Source organism: Euprymna scolopes, chromosome 5, assembly GCF_053919585.1.
Source record: "Euprymna scolopes isolate OS-2025 chromosome 5, ASM5391958v1, whole genome shotgun sequence".
NCBI classification, from domain to species: domain Eukaryota; kingdom Metazoa; phylum Mollusca; class Cephalopoda; order Sepiida; family Sepiolidae; genus Euprymna; species Euprymna scolopes.
The window spans coordinates 70,065,684-70,084,982 of NC_136486.1; the positions used below are offsets into that span (position 1 = coordinate 70,065,684).

Consider the following 19,299-nt stretch of genomic DNA (forward strand, 5'->3'; position numbering starts at 1 on the left):
AAAACTTTTCAGACAAAATAAGTATATACCATTAAATGATTCTATACAAAAACTAATTGTTTTCTATTCTGCAACATTAAATATGTAGAAATAAATCAGAATGCGAAACAAAATTAAACATCTTGATACAAATGTCATTCCAAAAATAACCCTATTTTTTACGCAAGCAGTTAAAGTTCTAAGATGATGTGAGTGATTTCATAAAAACGAACGGTATTTTTTATCCTGAATCTACTTTATTACATAGTAGCCACAATTCACAAAGTGCATTTGCTAACGACGAACGAGATACGTGATACTTTGGTCGGAAAAGTCAGGTGAGAGAGCACCGTCTAGTCGAACTTTGTCACACTCTCCGTAATCTTATGGCGTTATGCTGTTGCAAATAGAATGTTTTACTTTCAGTTACCTTACACGGGCAGTCTGTGTCTTCAGCTTTCTTAGCGTTTCAACGTACCTGTCAGTTGACATTCAGCTCTAGCTTCAAGGAATCCAGGAGGATGAAGACAGTGCACCTCGCTTTGCCTCAGGACTAGACTGCTATTTGCGCGCCGGCTTTTAATTGCGACACCACGTCTCCTCGCTAGTGATCCATGAACCGTAACCTTCAGTTTCCCAAGTCCTAACAGACATCCTGTTGGCGCTCTTTTCATTTCTCCTAGTAATTATATAACACACTTTGTACACAGTTTACTATATTCCAGAAATGACAACATCATTTTGGGTTTCTAGTGCACGGACACCCCCATTCTATCTTCAGGAAGTGTACACACTGTTATACGCCGATGATCGCGATGAATTAGTCGAAACATAGTGGTTTCTGGGGTTGTGGATGGGCATAAACCTACGGAGCACGCTTTGTCACTCATATTCATTCCATACGTTTCTTTGGCATTTGTTCCAAGTTTAAAACATAAATGTATTGCAGCTTGTTCTTCTAAAATGTTCTTACGCCCATCTTGCCTTTTTAAATTTCACCAGCTGTGGCAATCAGGCTGTGAAAGTCTGGAATCTTATTGAAGGCACCTCATATATTTTTATTCATTTGCATCCTATAATAAAGTTCACACAAATATTTGCTACACTTGTAAGCTAGTTAGTTTTTAATTTATAAATTACTTGCCTTTGTGCCTGGCGTTGCCCGGTGTTTGGAGGTGTGTGTTGAGCAAAAACAAACGTGGTAGTAGGCGCCTCTATCGAAAGTTTTTGCGAGACATACAAATATACATACATACATACATTTAAACAGACTAACAGGCGAAATGTATATTATAGAAGATGATCATTATGATTTCTTCTTAGATAAGGTTCTTTCCTAAATATTTTCAGGTGTCGCATGTTGCTTATCTGTTTTCAACGTTTTCCCTAATACTTGTAAACGTTTTCCCTAATAATTGTAAACGTTTTGTCTAATACTTGTAAACGTTTTCCCTAATACTTATAAACGTTTTGTCTGATACTTGTAAACGTTTTCCCTAATACTTGTAAACGTTTTGTCTGATATTTGTAAACGTTTTCCCTAATACTTGTAAACGTTTTGTCTAATACTTGTAAACGTTTTCCCTAATACTTGTAAACGTTTTGTCTGATACTTGTAAACGTTTTCCCTAATACTTGTAAACGTTTTGTCTAATATTTGTAAACGTTTTCCCTAATACTTGTAAACATTTTCCCTAATACTTGTAAACGGTTTGTCTGATATTTGTAAACGATTTGTCTAATACTTGTAAACGTTTTGTCTGAGATTTTTAAACTTTTGTCTGAGGGCTGCACAAGTTACTCTGTATAGTGATGGAATATTTTATATTTCTGCTTACACAAACACACCACATCAGTCTTTATATATATATATATATATATATATATATATATATATATATATGTACATATATATAAATATGTGTGTTGTTTTGAAAACAGAAAACCCGAATGAATTTATAAAATGGTTATCAACGTTTCGTCTCTTATTGCAGGGGACATCTTCAGGATATTAAAAGGAAAAATGCAGAAGAATAAAACGATCATAGACCTATGTAAGTGAAAAGGAAACAATGTTAATATATATATATATATATATATATTTCAGAGAGTGGGAGATGATATAAATATTTCCATAACCAAGCGACGCACCATATTATTATCTGTGTTAGTTAATAGATTTTCTTGTGTGTCGCGCGTTTGCTCAAGCGGCGCAGTATTCGTACGTAAGAGATTCGGGTTTTGAGTCCCGAGTTCTGATGTGTCTAACTAATGAGCAGAAATGAGAACGAACCCACAAGTCTCGGACGTCTGGTTTGTTGTCTTTTCTGGCTTTTGAGATTTACCTTGTTTGGCTGGTGAAATAATTACACACACACAGACACACACACACACACGCACACGCACACACATACATACACACACGCGCATATATATATATATATATAGTCTTTGAAGTTTTTAACATTTGAAACCACACAAAAAATTATTTTTTATCATTCATTAAAAAAAACATCTAGTCAGTAAGTCATTTAATCACCTGCAATCACAGCATCAACTCTCCAATTTTACTATAATACCAATTTTTATATATTTTTTTTTTTAATTTTTTTTAAGGGATCATCAGTTGTTTTATATATATATATATATATATATAGTCTGTTTATTTTCAAAACATCATTGGTTACATATGTTCATACATGGTTCACGGAATCTCAATTGAAAGAGACAATCTCATATACCAAAAAAGACGACGCCATTGAAGTAATTGGTATATATATGATAGAGAAAGGAAGTAAAATGACAGACACGTAGATGTTTATTTCGTAACAAGGATAAAGGTAAACCAGAGACAAGGTATGCTTATAATAAAGGTCAGGGTTCACGAGTTCTCCCTTTCCAAACAATTTGAAGCTCATTAAGTGATTATATTTTTTGATGGCTAACAGCCAAAAAAATTGACATTATCAACACTATCGGAATATCATGATGAATAGATGCGTTTTTTTACTGGACATTAGCTGCTGACATGATTAGACGTATGAAGGTAACTTTGCTGTAAAAGGCAAAACATTTCTAATTTATTTGCTTGCTCTCTCTGTATGCTTATTACTAATTGCAGAAAGTATACATAAATACATTTTCATATAATTACGCTGCATTTTCTGTCCTAACCTTCAATTCCATAATCGATTCAATAGTGAGAAACAAAACACTAGCGACGAAAAAGAATAAAAATGAAGCAGCGACAATCTATGACATCATCATCGCTTTTATTTTGTGTTGGTTTTTATAAATTATTGTTGATAGTTTCTCTCTTGAATGAAGTGTACCTATCTAAAACGTCAATATGTAAAACATATTTTTATTCGTCATATCTATCAGCGATTGTTCAGTCAAACAAAAGATGCTATTGATTTTCCGGCAAGTTCTTTATACAATATTGTAATCATAAAAACTGGATCAGTATCGTTACAGAAAACAATGCAACATAAGTAAAAGTAAACAAATATACTCTTTATTATTATTCGACGGATTCAAATAAAATATTTTTACATTTATTTTTCAGACAAACGACTCTAAATCGAATTAAAGTTTTCAAAATAGTTAAAAATATGTTCTACAAAAAATGTCTGAATATTTATTACACAGTAGTTCTTTTTACAAACATATCGGACATATCTCGAATATCGGACTGTTGTCTGCAAGGGAATGTCTATATGGCTGTTGAGAACTTGGAATAATTGTTTTTTTTTATATCCTTGCGTTATTGAGTTGATGATCATCACAGTTGGCAAAACTAATTAATACACGATTATTTCCCTTTATAAAACATATTAAAACAATTTAATTCAGGTGTTCGAAATAAAACCTTCTGTTTTAAAATGTATAAAAGAAATGAGTATACATTCTGCGTAAAGTGGTGACTTATATGAAAATGTATATGTATATATATATATATATATATATATATATATATATATATATATATATTTATATGTAATTCTAACGATGCATACAGTAAGAAATATGGTTACGTTTACACGAAAATAAACGTACGTACATATATGTATCCGTGTGCCCCTGTCCATATAGAATTGTGTTTGTGTGCGTATTCTTAAAAAAGACTGTCAGTATTATCAAAAAAAAGTGTAGTAGCATATAATTATTGCTAATGGAATCTTCGGTCTTCAGAAACTCGCAAAGAAGTTTGCTGGAATGCTTCCACGATTGACAACGATAATGCGCTTCACTAATGCATACATGCATAGGTCTGCATTAAGATAAAACTGTCAGGTTCCTGCGTAAATATATCGAAGCTCTCGTTATGCTCTACGTCTGAACAGATTGTTGCCAAGTTAAAATGATCTCAGCTACACTGTATTTCTTTTTTTCTCCTCGTAGTAACGTAAAAATTTACCTTTATTCAATTTCCTAACTCATAATATCATTTCTTACATTGCATGTAGTGATCTATCCATTACATATGAATTCAATCAGGCAAGTGAAAAATGCACATTTCTCTAGCATTAATTTATCCAACCGGTGTTAACGTATACCGGAATTTATGAAGGTATATAAAATATGTTAAAAATAGAAAATTGTACGAAACGTTTGGTTTAGAAAGAATTTGGAATGCAAATTCGACTTAGACACACATCTACTTTATTTGCGTCACCTGACAAAGTATGAGTCATAAAATATGGGTCATAAATATGGGTCATAAATATGGGTCATAAAAGCTAAAACTTTCTAATTGCTGTTAATTTGTTAACCTTTTAGTGGCTGTCACTATTCTAACATAAAAAAGAGAATAAAATACAAATATATATGTGTGGTTATTACATTTCTGATTTTTAATCAAGCCTTGTTTATATTACTTGTATAAATATGACTATTCTTCCTATCTTGAGTGTTAGTTGTGCAACATTTCGGTCGGATTATCCTTTGACCGTCCTCCGGCATGATCGTTGTTGGAGACCGGTCGCCCCAAAGGTAAAGCTAGAAGAACACGGTAAATCTGTGACATGGTAGAGATCGAGAATTCGGGACTAGCTTATTACATATGGAAAAAAGGAACACATTTCTTTTTGTGGAACAAGGTCGAAATAATTGACAGGGATGCTTAATATAAGAAAATCATTCAAGTGGACGGTTCAACTTAATATTTAAGTTATAAATCTCGTAGATAATAATTCAAAACTCCAATCGTCAGCTCTTGTTTTTATTAGAATTATATTATCAAAGGAAGCTTTTAGCTACAATATTATGACATTATACAGTGAAATTAAATTCAACAACACAATATTTACAAAGTTAGTTTAAAAAAGAAAAAAAATCTATCTATATTTTTTTTCTTTCTTTTTTTTTCTTTTATATTCCCGTCGTCTGGTGAGTGAAATTGAGGCTTAGCGGCTGTCGCAGAGAGGAGGTGTTTCCGTCTGGGAGCTAGTTCAGACTCCGCTAAAATCTGCTCGTGCATTCATTCTTATAGTTGGGGGGCGAGGAAATCAGGGTGAGATCTTGAGTCCCATTCAACCGATCAGCCGCTGCATTTCCAGAATCGAATCGACTCTGATTGACCAATTTGGTAAAATACCATGTACATATTAATTAAGCAACTTTTTATCGAAGACTTGTCGCGCTGAGCAAACTTGGAAACATTGACCTCGGGTTCACACTCGCTTTGATAAAAACTCAAAACAATAACTCACGACCATCTCTCGAGTTACATGGTTTGATTACCGAAACAATATTAGTATCAAAATAGTATTATCAATCTTTGATTCGCTAAGATGAAATTACTTTTCCTTGTTTTGGTTTGAATCATCAACTAAATAACTGAAGTCAGGAAAGCAATCGGGTATTTCCCTGGATTTTTCACATAATAACAGCTCTACATCAGCTCTATTATTACTATTAGTTCTGTTAAATACTACCACCCGTGGTGGTCGGATCACAAGATGGAAGGAGACACTATTTTATATAGAATAGACCCCCAGCTTACAAACGAAATGAGTGCGCGTCTCACACTCATCACTGACATATCTTTAGTCAAACTTGTGGCTTCCCAGTCGCTGATGTATAACGGTCATTGATCATTTATCGCTTAGCAACGGCAACGAGTTTGTACAAGGTATTGCTTCGATTATCAGTCATCTGTAAAAGAAATAATATTTGTGCAACACGCACTAATCATGCAAAAGTTCTTATATGTTCATGGAAGGAAGGATTATATATGTATCATTGGCCAGTTCATTATTAACAGCAAAACTTAAGATTAATATCATTGATTAATATCATGATTAATATCATGATTATATCAATGGTGACCATTCGCATTTCTACTTAGATTTTTTTTTCAAATTATCTCCTCTTGGACCATCATCTTTTTTCTGTGGTCAAAGTTCCAACTGTACACTTACTCAGTTAATTTCGCTGAAAAAAAATACCATCCGTCTTTCTTATCCTTTTATAATGTTTTCATTCTTAATTACCTTTTCTTAGACCAGTGTCTTTGCTGGGGTCAAAATCTATACAGGGCAATCTTTCAGTGTATTTTCCTGTAAAAAAACAATGTAAAAAAACAAAGTCAGTTTTATTTGCTTCATTTTCCCGTAAAAACAAATTATCAGAAAAACAAATTCAGAACGATACTTATTCCCACGAATTGATATTATCCATTTTCTTCAACATTTTGGGCAATTCGACTTGTGGTGAAATTTTTCGGAAATTTGGGTACCACAATTTAGTGAAGTTACTTAATTGAACGTTTACTTCTCCCAAATAATGTGCTTTAATTAGATACCACTCTTTAAACTGGTAATACGCAGGCAACCCTACACTCGTTCCGTAGGCTCTGCAACCTTTCTACAATTCCACCAAAGTAAAATGTGGTGTTACATTCATCGTGCCGGCGATATTATCCCCATAGACTTTGGACAATTCCAGTTCGCTTTGAGCAGATATAGTCCATGTACCCTCCGCCACAAGTACAGTCAGAGGTAGCAACTTCCTTCTCGTAACCTCGACTCTACACGCCTATACTACTCTCTTTTTGTACAGGCCCAGCACACACCGGTTTTGATCCCTTGTCACATACATTAGCTTTCGTATCGACACGTCCCCCGATCACTTGACTGACATTTCTTAGCCTCGCAGTTCAATATCACAGATCTGCTCCTACCCACGATGAAGGCTATATATTCGGATTTTACCTGATATCTGGCTACGAAAGCAAACGGTAATGTATCTAGTGGGTAGAGGACAGATAAGGTGATTAACTGATACATTTCTTATCGATTTTCCGATCCCAAAGCGATACAGAAAAAAAACACTTGTTCCTTCTTATTGTTTAACGTAACGTAACATGCGGCCGCAGCCGAGTACGAACTCACTACACGTGTTTATAGTGTAATTCAAATATTGTCTGTAGCTGAATATTTGATGCTTCGTAAGGGTTGACAAGGGTATTTTTATATTCACATCACTAGATGGGTTGCCTATCACGGTTTAAGAGAGGCCCATCTACCCTCGAGAGAAGAAGAGACCGCGCCAGTTTCCCAACCTGGTATTTTACCTCGCGTGGTCACCCATACGGTAATGGCCAGGCTCAACGTTGCTTAAATTCGATGCTCTAGCAAGAACCAGTGCGTCAACGTTATTGTGCATCGTCTAATAGCGCGCCACATCCTAGGGCGATCTAGAACTCCTTAAGTTAATTTTCCGTGCTCATAAGCGGTTGAAGAGAGATAGGCAGTTTCCACCTTATATTCTCTCGCACTTCCCGTAACTGTTTGAGGCTTCTTACACTGGAAGACAAATGCCCCAAATCAGGGCGTTCGGCTGCGCACTTATATGTTCAGTTCATATAATTTATGATTGTTCAGTCTGTCTCAACTGGCCTTACATATCTAATACTTGGTAGTATTTCTGTAGGAATCGTTACCCTCTCGAGAGTTTCGTCTCTTTTCTACTTGAGACATTCGATATTTTCTATTGCCGGATTCGTTATTGGCCAATTATAACCTTGTTAGTTTTCGTAAAAACATCTCCCCTTCCTATTCTCAGGGCTCCCGCCATCCAGACCAACTCCATGAGGTACAGTACACTACGCAGGTCTATATCTGTAAAGATATGGAAATATTTTTCGTTAATTCTAGAGCTACATTTATTTTTGTTTCTACTAGCAGTCTATAACTCGGCAACAATCGTTCCAGTACGATAAGATAATTCAGCAATGACATTTCTCTTTTCACAATTCTTTATTTTCAAGTTAAAAATATTTCTATCGGTCGGTTTACATGTCTCCAATTTATTTGCAACATTTTTGCGATTTAATTCTTAAAAAATAACTTTCTATATTGTCGTTTCTTATATTTTTCGAAGAGATTCTTGACCTAATGACTGTCCATTAGTCAGTGTAAGTGCTTTTAATTTATTGTTAAGAACGAAACAGCCTCAGAACGTATCTTATATATATATATATATATATATATATATATATATATATATATATATATATATATATATATATATATATCATTTTATTTTTACTCATTACTTGACTGGATACTCGGCGTTGCCAGAGTGTTTGGAGGTGTGCGTTGAACAAAAAAGAAAAAAAGTTGAAGTAGGCAAGCAGGCTTGAACTCGTGAATGTAGAGGGAGGTGATCAAATATATGGTAATAGCGTGAGGATGGAATCAAAACAACACTAGGCAGCCAGGGTAAAGAGAGGTGTTAAAAATAGTGCTAGTAGGTAGGCAGGCTCAAACCCGTGACGAGAAAGCGGAAAGAAAGTGAAGGAAAATCTGACGTCTTAGTCGATGTCTCCATGACACGACCGGAAGTCAAAAGCGTTCAAATTAACGGAAGTCAATACAATGGTTACGATGACTTGCTAAAATTTAGACGAAAAAATCGACTCCTCCTTGTACAAAACGGCCGTGTTTCGGGCGAGGGAATTAATGTTTTTAGTCAATTTTTCGACATTTGTCCTTCCAGACATGGTGCTTAAAATGATACAAATCTTATCAAAATCCATCACCTTTGTTGACAGTTTTTTTGCGAGACATACAAACATATACATACATACATTTAAACAGACAGGTAAGATTTATATTATGGAGTAGCCTGAATTCCAGGCGTTACCCGAGTGTTTGGAGGTGTGTGTTGAGTAAAAAATTGGTACCAGGAAGAGGAAAAACGTAAAAAAAACGTGACGTCTTTTCCGTTGCGTCCATCGCCAAACAGGAAGTGGCAAAGGCTTAAATTAAGGCTAGTCAATCGAAAAGAGGCGATGGCTTTCGAAAATATCGGCAAAAAAGCGACCCCTCCTTAAGTGTCGCCTTGAGGGTGAAGGAATTAATGTTTTTTTAGCCAATTCTTCGATATTTGTCGTCTAACAGGTTGAGCTTCAAAACGATAGATGAAAATCCGTTGTCTTTCTCGAAAGTTTTAGGCATGCATACATACATACTTACATACATACATACATTTAAACACAGGTGAGATTTATATTATAGATTATTTTGCCTCTCTAGAGTAGTTCGTTTCTATTCTTTTAAATTATCGTTAAGAACCAAATAAAACCAAAACACACAGGACAGTATTTTTTTTTTGTTATTCCAACATCAGACTATTAGTTAAAATGTTTACAAGTATTGCCTAGCACATATTTACATCGACCGCATACAAGAATATTCTACTCATAGTGCTCTCGATCATCTACGGGGTCGGCGGTTTCATTGATTCTCAACCCCTGCATTTTCAACCATTCTTCTCCCAGTGTCCCTATCCCCACATTTAAACGAGTGCCATCTCGATTTTTTGAGCCTTACTATTTGGTGGATCGTGGAGATTTAGGCCATCTCACTTTATAATCCCCAACCTTTGACCACATTTCGGACATATCGATCCTAGTTTTCAATGCTTTTCTCTCCCAACTTTTCTCGGGTTTCCACATAGTGCGTAGCGGGATTTTACTGACCATTCCCGGCCGGGGTGTTTAGCACGTTGGCCACCTTCCATAACATTCTCTGAGTCCAAGTTCAAATCTAGGGCCTCCTGACAATTACAGCGCACTGCCCTTTAGAGATCTCTGCCCTAATGTCTCTTTCAACCAACGCCCCTTCAGGCACATCTACTAATATATCTTGGATATTGTCAGAAAACGCCACCATCGCCAAAATCGAAATTCTTTCCGCCAGTTCTGTTTTATATGCAAGGGGACCGATCCTAGTTATTACAGAAACGACGAAAATAGGATTGAAAATAATATGTATTGAAAGGAAAAGGATGGAATCGAACCTAGTATTCAATAGTTGAAAGACTATATATTGCAAGTTAGAGGCAATCCTGGGATTGAGGAGCATTGTCCATTGTGTAAGAAATAACGATACAGCTAGAGGTCAGAGCTAGGACAATTGAAATCAAATTTAGGAATGTTCTTTGTGTTTTCAAATAGCGTGTTGAATGCATATCTAATATGTAAATGCACGTGAGGAGAATCACATACCTGGGCACGTTTTGACATAACAAAGAAAGATAGATTCAATATATTCAGTGGAGTCAGAGTTAAGAGACACAGATGGGAGTAACAGCTAGGAGACTCGGGAGAGAAGAGAGTTGGATAAGCTAACCCCCTCTTGAAAGCGAATCAGAAAAATATAATGTAATTCTGCAAGGCAATCAATTCCCTGATCATCTCATCCAGCTCAAATAAATAAATATCATCATGTAGAAGGTAATGTGTTTGTGATTCGTCTTTGTAAATGAACATTGTAGAAACCCCTTCCAAAGTGTTAACGCTATCCCCTCATGAATAATGAATCTTCCCTGTGTTAAAAGAACTGTCTACGCCTGTCTTCATATCAAACTTCTATAATAAATATGAACTGTGTACCATCTATTATAAACATCGTTATTCGTCCCCATTCTGTGTACCTCGTTATGTGTCGTCCCTGATATTTACACCCTACTACACAACTGTTCGGCTATCTCCTTCTTCAACTCACTGCCTGAGTCTGTAAAGCTTCCTAACCGTCTCCAAAGCGGTTCGCCCACTAGAAACTCTTTTACAAAATATTGATCGCAGCTACTCTTTGGAAAATCCAGGGTTCTCCCCAAAATGACTGATGCAAACTATAACAGGATAAAGCTGGTATACTGCTCCAGATGTACCATAGTCGAAATTCTGTGTGACATTCACAAAAGTGACCAAAGTTCGCGATCGCGTGCGGCCAAGACCAATGTCGTGTCATGTGATAACTCACGGTGCATCCTCGTTTGACGACAACCACTGTAACCAACAGAGAACTTATGCGGTTCCCAAGTGCCACATTTCGACCACGAAACACTAAATTTACCCCGACAACTCTCCGCGGTGTTCTCTTAACCATAAGTGCAATTATAGGTAGTTCTGATTTCGGAACACCCAAGAATCTTCAGCAGTTTGGCCTTGATCGCCCATACTATGAGCGAATCCTGTTAGTACTTTCTCACAAGTAGTCCACAAAGTAGAAAAAAATAAAATAAAAAAGGAAAACAATTCAAAGTGTTCAGGGAAATAGGTAAGGCGCAGAAAAATCTATCTGCGACAAACGATCCCTTTTGTCTTCTTTTTTTTATATTCCCATCGTCTGGTGGTCAGAAACAGTGAAAGTTGGCAGCTGGCACGAAGGATGAGGTGTTTGCAACTTGGAACTAGTTCAGACTCTGCCAAAATCTGCTCGTGCATGCTTTCTTATAGTCGGGTAGCGGGAAAGAGCGGATGGGGTCTGGATTCCTATACAGCCAATCAACCTCTGCATTGCTAAAATCGAAAACCCCCAGATTGGGCAATTTGGTAAAAATCACATGCGCATATTAATTAAGAAACTTTTCATTGAAGCCTTATCCCGTTGAGTAAACTTTGAAACCTTGACCTCGGTTTCATGTTTCTTTTGACAATAACTCACTATCACCACTGGAATTTCATGGTTTGATTGTTTAAACAGTGTTAGTATAAAAATCTTATCAATTTCAAATTCGTTCCGCTAAAGTTATTTTTCCTTGTTTGAGTTATTAACCGAACAAATTAAGTCCGCAAGGCAATCGGGAATTGCCTGGGATTTGTCACATAAGAAAAACTCTATTTTAGCGTTACTATACCCGTTATTACTGTTAAATCCGACAACATCAAGATGTAAAGACAAAGTATTTTTATGGTTTCATTTTTTAATGGACCAACAGCACTCAAATTCTGCGTTTCTATATCTCAGGTGCATATAGAGTTATAGCGTATGTAGAGATCTAATTTTTAGAACAGTACACATTGAATAAAACTGTATTTCTGCAATAAGGCGTTGAATGTTCTCTTACAAATGGTATTTTATGTTTGTATTATCGTCGTTAGTATAGAACTTCAAAATCGTACGATTGAGATGGTCAGTGTGCAGGCCCTTTTATTTAATTAATTGTTTATAAAATGCTTCTCTCAGTAAAGCGAGTATATCGCATTGCCGTGTTGCATATGCCCAGTACCACTTAAACAACATGATGAATTTCTTAATCCAAATAACCGATAGTTGAAATCTGCAACTAAAAAAAAATAGAATTTTCAATTTAAAATTGTTCGGTTCTAAAAACACTATGGATATAAAATGAAATAATAACATTCGTTGACAATTAGGAAATCCTGTACGTTGTTATAATAATGTTTTATCGGAAAACTAGGTAGCTGCACGAAATATATAGAATTAAAACTACATATCATTGAACAAGTATCTTTACTTCTGAGGAAGATTATATTATCGCTGAAATAGTAAGTTTCAAAATATAACAGAGGAAAATACATCGCATTGATTTGGCATTTTATAACGCCCATTTATTAAAATTATCAATTTTTCTTAAACAAACATCACTAATTATACATAGAAAAGAGATCCGATGATATATTCGATTGTATAAAGATCAAGGAATGCCCCAAACTTCGAAAACATTGTCTTCGAAATCAGTGATATCACCAATTTTTCAATGAAATTAGTTTATAGCTGGCATTAGTTGCAGACACACTGCGGCGATGTGCCAACCTTCACACGCCTCTGCGCAGTGACTTTATCCACAATACAGTGTAGTCTATATTTAACTGTAGAGAACGTACTGCTAATTTTATAAATTACTAGACTAGCCGTGATCTGTTTGGTCAGTATGTTACAGCAAGCTATGGAGTAGTAATATAATGAATTAATGTGTAAAGGTGCAAGTGACTATACAGAATTACTGTATAAATGCGCAGAAATTAAATGGATGCGCGCATGGAAACAATAAGAAATACATTGGATAATAAAGTTCTTTACATCATTGCTCTTTGATTAAATAAAAAATCCCTTATATAAGAAGCGTATAATCCGTTAAAAACATGGGAAAAACTAAAATAAAAAAGAAAAAGAGGGTGTGTGCATTGTATATGGCAACCCTAGTGTTGTTTGTGTGTGTGTGATTTTGATTTATTTTCAAGAGATAAATACTCTGAGGTTATGTTTGAAAAAAATAACGAATATTTTTTTAAAATATGTAAATTGGTTAAGTAGTTTTCGGTTTTGTCTTGTTATTTTTACATTAAAAAATCATTTATTTTGTATGTTTTATTTTAAACAATTTTGACTTGCAATGAAAATACAACCGAAATAACCCTTTCAACATCTGGGATGCAAAAACTGTAATGTCTTTCCCCGTATATTCAAAATTATTCGTGAACATTATTAACTAAAACAAATTAGATTATATTTTTTTAAAATTAAGAATAAAGACGTTTGTAATTATAAAAAAATTGTAAAAATTATATATTATATTGTTTCAAACAATAAGCAATTGATTTTAGTAACTTCGTCGTTTTTAAACTGTCAATTAAAAAAGTAATCTTAAACACATTTGTTTTGTTTTTGTTTTAAAACGATTCTTATAAATACAAATAAAATTCATAAAATGCCGATCATAAAAACGCCGAAGAGATTCAGTTTTCTTTTTATTTTCATAATTTAAATGTAAAAAAAACTTGTCGATTGAAAAGAAAGTGTTCGTGTATTCGTTTTTTATAATTACACATGCGCAAAATTGTTCAAATCGGAAGCAGTAGACCAGAAACACGGCTTCAACGCCCAAAAATACGATTTGAGTTTTATAATATAAAAGGTTTTATATAATTGCCTGAATAAAATTGAATCATGATATTTGACTTTTAAATTTTAATCTTTTTATTATTCATAGATAATTTTATAACATCAACAGTATATTTCCTACAGTGCAATGTAAACTACAATGTATTATGGACTAAGTCATTGCGGGGAAGCATCTGAACATTTCTCTAAGTAAACTGTGAGGTGAGCGCCTATAGCTAGAGTAAGTAACAAATCGATTCGATTAAGAAATTGTCGATATAAACGATTTTGATGACAGGAGAGTAGTACGTTTGTAAATTCTCATTCAATACATGACAACGTCCGGTCTGTCTGTTAATATATATATATATATATATATATATATATATATATATATATATATATATATATATATATAATAGCTTTATTGCGGATTAGTAAAATATCAATATTTCAGTAACTATATGTTCAAAACAATAAAAATTGTATGATCAAATGACTGCTTAAAGGTTAGTTATTTCCCATAAGTTTATTCAAATTCATGCGATATTCAAAAAGTTATGACATTTTATTCTATATCAAGGAATTTCCACTGTACATCACTTTATTGAAGATCTCTTTTAGGGCAAAAATACAATGCCTAATCATAAAAACTTAACCTTTAATTATGTTTTTCTGATAAAAAAATAATAAACAACCGCACATCTTTGGTTCTAAGCCTCAAATAAATGAATTATTTTTCGTCATTCCCACCATTTTTTGAAATAACTTTAAACAACGCTTTGTCCTCCGAAGAAGACAATTGTTTGATCTAATTAAGTTATAATTCTGGCGACACCAACTACTTTCGTCCACATGGCATCCTTTGAAGTAGATTGCCCCCTCCCGAATAAACACCGCATTTCAATATTGACCTGAAATATTCAGTGAGATATAGATCCGGAGAACACGGTGGCCAGTTCATGAGAATTTCTCCAAAGACGCCCATAGATCTAAGGGAGGCTGCCATGCATAAAAATCATCTGAAAGCGACGTGACAATCAAGTCATCAAGTCATGGTGACAAATGGTTATCCAAACAGGCCGTGCACGTATTGCTGATAACTTTAAAACCTCTGGAACTTGGAATAGTCCAACCAAATTATCCCCAATGATTCCCGCCCAAAACATGATGCCTTCACCTCCTTGTTGGTGATGAACTCTGTAAGGGGCTGGGGTTTCATTCGAGTTCCAAACTTTGGCCCATCCTTCTGGACCATCAAGAGTAGCACGGGTCTCGTCTGTAAATAGGACACGTTTTCCTCTATGTTGTTTGCTCAATAGAGGTATTGGAATAGTTTTGATCTTTCTTACCATTTCATTCAACACATTAGATCAGGAGTGCCTGGATTTTGGACGATTCCAGCACTTGCAAAACCGCAAGCACCGGAGCTGTTTGATTCCCTACTAATTTTCCGATTATCACGATGTGAAAAGTTTCTCCTGGTGCCCTTATCCTTTCTGGATTTGGTGTTGGGATTGTTCACGAATAAAGCCAAAGTTCATGGACCCCTTTCCAGTTCCATAGCTAAATCTTTGATGGGCAATCCTTCAGCGAGTCAAGCAACACTCCTTTCCTTTTCGATAACCGTTAATCGCCTCCTTTTTTTGGCATTTCAAAAGACTTGCAATAAAGCGATGGGCAGTATAATTTACTTGATAATAAATAAAATATCATAACTTTGTGAACATCGCATGGATTTGGATAAACTTTTGGGAAATAACTCACCTTGTAACAGTCATTTGATGCTACAAGTTTCAATTTACTGTGACGTATATTTCGTGAAATATTGATATTTTACTAATCTGCAATAAAACGATTGATGCAGTTGATATACATATATAAATAATGTAAACGTACATACATATACAATCCTTTGTGATATAGTCTGATTATTTTAATGAATATATAATGCAACAATACTGTTGGCAAAAACAACTAAAATTGAACGCGTCAAACAATGATGCATTGCTATGAGGGCGCAGTATGTCATCAGTTTACAAAATAATCTTCAGAAATTACCTATTATACCTATTAGACCCCACGCAAGGCAAAGTGATTGTCAGTTGTATATTAGTCTTTTATATGTTCGTCCGCACTCGGCTTTTTCATGGGGTATTAATTGAATCGAAAATGTGACTCTTGTAATTGAAATAATAAGATAACAATGGCGACAAGAACTGCTAAAAAACGCCAAGGTATATCAATGAATCACAATTGTAACATTAATATAACATTGTTATCGATCAATATCCCCTGTTGTTTTTAATCAAACTCCTGTCTACATTCAAAATACATATGTATTCGCGAAATACATACTTACTGGGCATCTTAGTCCACATGAACACCATTATATATATATATATATATATATATATATATATATATATATATATAATTGTGTATATGTGTATATGTGGGTTTGTATATATATATGTATATATATTAACAAAGTGTAAATTTTAAAACCACATAACTATCAAGATAATAAACAGCTCAACACTATTTAGAAGAGCAAACAGATATATTGAATATAAGATGAAGAGTATAGTTTAAGGTACAGGAAAAAATAAGGAAAGGCCTCTATATCGAAGCAAAATGTTTCTCATCAGAAGAGGGAAAGGGCTATGATTATACCAAATACAAATCTAGAAAAACTGGCTTAATAGCATTTACTCATGAAATGACAATGAATGAATATGATATGGTAAAAAGAAGTTAAAATATATACAATATATAAGGGTAAACAGGTAAATGTAAAAGAGGGGCACTATGAAATAATGGGGATAATTAAAGAAGAACCAATAATTGAAGAAGAAAGAAAAAGAAAAGTGAGATGAAAAAGAAGAAAGAAAAAGAAAAGTGAGATGAAAAAGGAAAAGATAAGATGAAAAGGAGAGGAGAAAGAAACAATAAATAAGGGATGCTGAAATACCTATATGAAAAGAGAAAAATAGAACGATCTTTAAGTGAAGAAAATTGGATAAGAAAATATTTTTTTAAAAGTTCCAAAATAAAATAATATAAAAAAATATATATATATTTATACAAAATCTTGTTAGGTCTTCAGCTTAGGGTTCTGGAAATCGAGGAATATGGCAACTGTTTACAAATCTAATAAAATAAGAATGTGTGGAGAATCACATCTGAGTAAAATCCTCGGAAATCCTAACATTATTCGTACAGTACTGCAAAATCCTTAGAATACCTGTAGAATCATGTGAATTGATGTTAAAATAGAAAGATCAAAGCAGGGATTCTCGAAACAGAATGTTATTAGTTGAATTCTATGAATTAGAATGTTTCAATTCCATCAAGGTATTCGGATGTAAATTTTGTGTATCTGACAAAAGGAAAATTGAAGACGTTTTCCAAAGATAGGGCGAGGGGGGGGAGTAAAGCCGGGAATGTCATGTTTTTGTTAAATATAATCCAAAATGAAAAACCCGTAATCAGAACGAAGGTTTACCAACCCAATATACAAAAACTCCAGATATCAGATTCAATATAAAAAAACTTTTAGATAATTAAATTCGAAGTTTAATCTCAAACACAATCGAAAATTGAAAATGGATTAAAAATAAGAAATAGTATCTTATGATGTATAACAATAAACTTTGTGAAAGCGATAAAAAGCCCAGTTATTAAATATAAAGGTTTATTAAATAAATAAGAGAAGAAGCAGTAGAGATGCTGAAGAATAATAATAAATGAATACGTGGCATTAGAAAAAAAACAAGGCGAAGAGAATTACCTACATATATAACACCTTTCTTATTTATATTGTAAATGTTTTTAATTATTTTGCCATAGTATTCAATTGTTTTATTCTTATTTTATATCTAAATTAACTTATTTTTTCTCTATTGAGACTTTGTTTAATTCTGTGTTCTCCTATGGTGGGAAATGTTTCTCTTTTACTTTTTCTTGTTGTTCTAATTATATAAGAAAGTTATTGTAAAACTTTTATTCCTAATGTTTTATCATATATATATATATATATATATATATATATATATATATATATATATATATATATATATTATTGGTAGTATTGTTTAGTTATTTAAACAAAAACAAAAAACACAATGGGTCTACAAAATAGTGTTCAATATTTTGACAGAGCAATATAAATATGTTGAATATGAAAACTAGTGGCTACACATATGCAAATATGTTTCAGTGACCATCCTGCTAGGGAAAATCTTATAATCAGGCCAAGAATATCTCCGAAAGTATCAGTCAAAAAATTACCGTTGTATATTAAAACCAATCTATAGGATTATAGCATTGCCAAGAGTAAACGGGATAATCAGATAAAATAAGTGGTCACATTATACAACTTGATGTGGGATCTCCCAGTATAATTTTATAGTTATGCTTTTTAGTTATAATTGAACATCCGAGTCTACTTTTAGTGGTTATTTTAGGAATACGGATTTTAGAAGAATAAGTCTTATACCAGTGCAAAAATAAAAATTAACGTTTTTCACATTTAAATTGATTATTAACGTTTTTAATATTTAAGTTGAGATAAAATCATATATATTTATATATATATATATATATATATATATATGTATATATATATATATATAAACGATATTCTTGGCCTGATGATGTGATTTTCCCAAGCAGGGTGGTCACTTAAACATATTTGCATATGTGTAGCCACTAGTTTTCATATTCAACATATATATATATATATATGTGTGTGTATGTGTGTGTGCGTGTGTGTGTGTACATGCTTTTTCTTTCTTGGCTATCGGGCCAAGATAAAAGTGTAGTATCCGTTCTGATGCTGCACATCATTTTTTGCTGTGTAGCATGGCTGATACATTTTTTTTTAATTTTTTGTTACTAACCAGAGTGCCCATTTTTGGGTAGCTGCTTTCCCCCACATTAAAAACCGACCTTTTATCCATGGTGGGGAGGCAAATAAATAAAAATATTAATAGGGAGTTGCCTGGGATTGAATGACTACAGATGTTTCGCACTCCCATATTTTTATTATCATTAAAATTGCTGTTATCCTTTACTTTTCAATAAAATCGATTGATTGCCTACTTCAGTTATTGTTGTTTTTATATCATATGGCTTAAATTATAGTCTAAGATGCAAATTCAAGTGACTTGCCTCT

The 19,299-nt window shown here is 33.7% G+C and overlaps 1 non-coding gene across 1 annotated transcript; it reads left to right on the plus strand.

Moving 5' to 3' along the window:
• Nucleotides 1-18,909: 18,909 nt before the first annotated feature.
• LOC145277233 (U2 spliceosomal RNA) lies at nt 18,910-19,098 on the plus strand. Its single transcript, XR_013868127.1, has one exon. It is a non-coding gene; the product is annotated as a U2 spliceosomal RNA (small nuclear RNA).
• The last annotated feature ends 201 nt before the right edge of the window (nt 19,099-19,299 follow it).